Raw genomic sequence first — 4,505 nt, forward strand, 5'->3', positions numbered from 1 at the left:
TTGGAGCTGAAATTGCACTATCTAATCATAGCATCGATGAAGAGGGGAACATATATGATCGTGGTGCTTCTTCATTGGTTTTATCTGAGGAGGCTTTTAGTCTGAAAGGAGGTCAAAGTATGATGGTACATTTGAAAGTGACTCCTAAAATGGATGGTTTCCAGCATACGTTGACAGTTGATTTGTATACTTTGAGTTCTGTTCAATACAAATTCAGTCAGGGAAAGGTACGGTGCCCAAAATTATGCTTCCAGAAGACATTAGACTGTTGCAATTTAAAGCTTTCCATTCCTGGCATACCGAGCTCTTTGTGCATATTAAGGTTGATATTCTTCCAAATCCATGGCTGGAGATTGTTAGTGTTCCAGATCAAACTTTCGATGATGGAGCAATCTGTCATGCTTACGATGAGAGCACAGCAAGTCAATCACAAATAAGTAATCAAACTATGGTGAATGAAGTTAGATTGTACATTGAGACTTTTATGAGTAAGATGACGAAATGGGAGAATGATTTGAAACAACTTGGGACCAAAGTTAAAAAGCATGAGGATGAATTGAGAGGAACATTATTTTTTAATCTGTTAGCATATCTGCAAGTCTACAAAACAAGAAAGCACATGAATCAATCTCATTTACATCTCAGAAAATCCAAGTGAAAGTCGAGTTTGAAGTCCGGAGGGACGAAAATGCATTTTAGAAGGACAGTCTGGGCGACTTTGGCAGCGCGTGGCGCACACACGAGGAGGCGCGGCGCACATGGGCCGCACGGTGCATTGGGCACTCCTCCACAGGCATTTTTTGCACTAGCGTGGTGCACTCACATGGTGCGGCGCACGGGGCAGCCTGCGCGGCACACAGAGCCGAAACACCACAGAAATTGTGCCACCGCTTATAAATTTCACCAAAAAACAGAGTTCCAACGGCGTCCGACCATATGATTAAAGCAAGGACAGAAGAAAATGTCAAACTCGATCTGGACGGGCAATTCATTGACCTCTGGTTCAGATGGAAGTAAGCGAAGAGTATCTTATTTTTATGATTTAGACATCGGGAACTACTACTACAGTCAGGGTCACCCGATGAAGCCACATCGAATCAGAATGGCTTACAGTCTAATAGTTCACTACGCCCTGGATGAGAAGATGGAGGTTTGCAGACCTAATCTTCTATAGAGTAGAGAGCTTAGAGTTTTTCATGCAGATGATTACATATCGTTTCCTCAGTCGGTCACTCCTGAAACTCAACACGAACAGCTACGACAATTGAAGAGATTTAACGTGGGGGAGGATCGCCCTGTTTTTGATGTGCTATACAATTTCTGTTAGACCTATGCAGGGGGCTCTGTGGGAGCAGCTATCAAACTTAATAACAAGGAAGCAGATATTGCCATTAATTGGTCTGGTGGTCTCCACCATGCTAAGAAGTGTGAGGCATCTGGCTTTTGCTATGTAAATGACATTATCTTGGCTATTCTTGAACTTCTTAAGGTCCATCAATGAGTGCTTTATATTGATATTGATATTCATCACGGGAATGGTGTGGAGGAGGCCTTCTATAGTACTGACTGAGTCATGTCTGTGTCATTTCAGAAGTTTGGAGACTACTTCCCAGGCACAGGCCACCTTAAAGATGTAGGATATGAGAAAGGGAAGTATGATTCATTAAATGTTCCTTTGAATGTTGGAATTTATGACGAGAGCTACGAGAATCTATTGAGGCCTATAATCCAGAAGGTAATGGAAATATATCAGTCGGAAGCTGTTGTCTTGCAATGTGGAGCAGATTCTCTGTCAGGCAATAGGCTAGGTTGTTTTAATTTATCAGTCAAAGGACATGCAGACTGTGTTCGATTTCTTCGGTCATTTAATGTTCCATTAGTGCTTGTTGGAGGCAGTGGTTACACTATTCGCAATGTTGCCCGCTATTGGTGTTATGAGACTGCAGTTACTGTAGGTGTCGAACCCCAAGATAAATTGCCTTACAATGAGTACTGTGAATATTTTGGGCCAGATTATATTCTCCATGTGGCTCCTAGCAACATGGAGAATCAGAATTCAGCCAAGGAATTAGCAAAAATAAGAAACACATTGCTGGAACAATTGAAACGAATACAACACGTTCCCAGTGTGCCATTCCAAGAAAGGCCACCAGACACCAAGTTTTCTGAAAAGGATGAAGAGGATTATGAAAAGCGACCTAAAGGTCATAAATGGGGTGGAGCAGGCAGTGGCACTCAACCAAATAGCAACGTTCCTTCCATCAATGTGTCGACGGAGCAGGGTACTGTCAAAACTCAACCAACTTCAGGGGATCGCTTTATTCCTTCACCGCAGCTTCCATTTGGACAAGTTCATTGACAAGAAAGTGTTGAAAAAATCATGTGGAATGTTAGGCTTTGAAACTAAGAACTGGTATTCTAGGAGATTAGATGCGGTAGCTATTGCCATTGCTCATCGTAACACCCTGAAGAACCTTTCATGTGTTCAGTTTTTATGATGTGTCCTTGGAGGAGCAGAAGAGGATCCAGTGCCAATTATTTCCAAAGAAGCTGCAAGACTTGTAATTGAGGAACTGTTGAAGCATCTTACATCAGCACTCATGGAATCTCGCATTGCTTGGACAAAATATGCGTCTTCCTTAATATTGCCTAATGGAATTGAAGAATGTTTACAAACAAATAAAGCATCATTGGAAGAAACATTGCAGATAGCCAACTTTTCTGCACAAGTTCTCGATGGAAGTTTTTTCTGTCTTAAAGTTTTAGATGACAATTTTGAGATAGTGCCACATATTCTAGCGGCTCCCATTTTTCTTGACTGGGAAACTAAAATGTCATATAAATCAGGTCTAAGCAGTAGCTCATTGGACCTATGGGAGATAGATGATGAAGCTTTTGATAGGATTGACATTGGTTCAGCACATTATGAAGGGAAGAGCACAGATGAAAACAGTATCGACCAGGCCGATGAAAGGAAACACTCTTGATAATGCACAGGAACAAGATGATATTAGAGTGGGTTTCATAAAATCAGTGCAGGCTCTTAGAAGCAAAATTACTTCCTTTTGCTAATCATTCAGTTTATTGAGTCTGAATCGCTTGAGATGGGTGTTAATTGAGACTATTAGGTGTGTTGTTCTCCGGGAAGATGTGTGTGAAGCTCAAAAAATTGTTGTGATGTGCATAGAATAGGTGACTGGAGAGAGCACTTACAACGGGCATAGACTGGACGCGTTTGTTCCTCTCAAAACATCTGTTTACATAAGCCAGCGTGACTTACGCGTCGCAGAAATGACAGTTAGAGAAACACTTGATTTCTCTACCAGATGTCAAGGTGTTGGTCATAGATTCGAGGTGCTTACCGAACTCACTCAAAGGGAAAAGGACCCACGTATACTTCAGATTTAAATGCAACAGAACACCAGTAAAAGATCTTCATTAAAGGCAAAATTTTAGTGGAAAACCATTTTTATTTAAAAAATCGGTTTTATTCAAACGGTAGCGGGAAGGTGAAAGGACCAAAAGCCAAAATTAGAACGCAGAACATCTACCATGGCAGGGAGATAGGAACGCTCGCCCATTTTTGTCCTCAATCATGATTTCATGGGATCCACGTTACATTTTTTGATTTTTAATTGGTCACCAGAGAAAAATGAGATGTAACGCTGCTCTGTCCTCAGCACAGATGGACAGCTCTTTCCTATCTTCTTCGATTGGCTTTCCAGCTCCCTATTTTTCATCGATTTGTTTTCCCTCAGATGAAATCTATTTATTGTATGAAAATTATGTGTAAACGGTTCTGAGTTCTGGCAAACAGTGGGAGAGTTGTGAAGGAAAACTTCACTGTACAATTTTGACAGGGACTTAATGAAAAGATACAGCTTTGACCCCTGAGATTCTTGTGGTGTGAATTTAACATTTGTCTCTTCCTTTATTTCATATGTAGCTTGGTTATGTTTCCATTTCATTTCATAATCATTTCTAAATGAATGCTTTTAAGTGAGAAAGGAAGAATCCAATTTATTGCTCTGTCTCGGGAAAGTGTTCATATTTAATGTTTTCTTCTGTTTGACAAGAATTCATCTTCTATGCCCTTGTCAACCTCTCAACAGTTCACCCACTCCACAGTGTTTCAAATTTGATGTTAAATCTCTTGCCTATCTTGCCTCAGGAGATAATCTGTGTCTTTGATTCTATTTCTTTGTTCAAGTTGTTACTTGTCCCATGCAGCCTAGCAACTTAGTCAATAAATCAAATATCTCTCTTTCAAATTCATTTTACTAGCCTAAATTAGTTATCATTTAAGTCATCTTGGACTCTGTTGATCATTTTATCAAGATAGACCCAGAGAGAGCCCTCTCCTGTCCTCGTAGGGCTAGCTACGAGGCTAAGCTTGGTTTGATGTTTCCTTGAACCTCGCCTTCCTTCAGCCTAAGGCAAACTCAAGCGCTAACAGACCGTGACGGTGCTTTCTCGATAGTGTATGTGACTCCATGTGTGAGTGT

General features: G+C 40.8%; 1 pseudogene; it reads left to right on the forward strand.

Moving 5' to 3' along the window:
- The first annotated feature begins 961 nt into the window (after nucleotides 1-961).
- Nucleotides 962-2,359, forward strand: LOC149151576 (histone deacetylase 19 pseudogene; annotated as a pseudogene).
- Nucleotides 2,360-4,505: the final 2,146 nt, after the last annotated feature.

The sequence above is a fragment of the Pinus tabuliformis genome, chromosome 9 (assembly GCF_031772625.1).
Source record: "Pinus tabuliformis cultivar Carrire ecotype Pingquan chromosome 9, CPIR1, whole genome shotgun sequence".
Lineage (NCBI taxonomy): Eukaryota > Viridiplantae > Streptophyta > Pinopsida > Pinales > Pinaceae > Pinus > Pinus tabuliformis.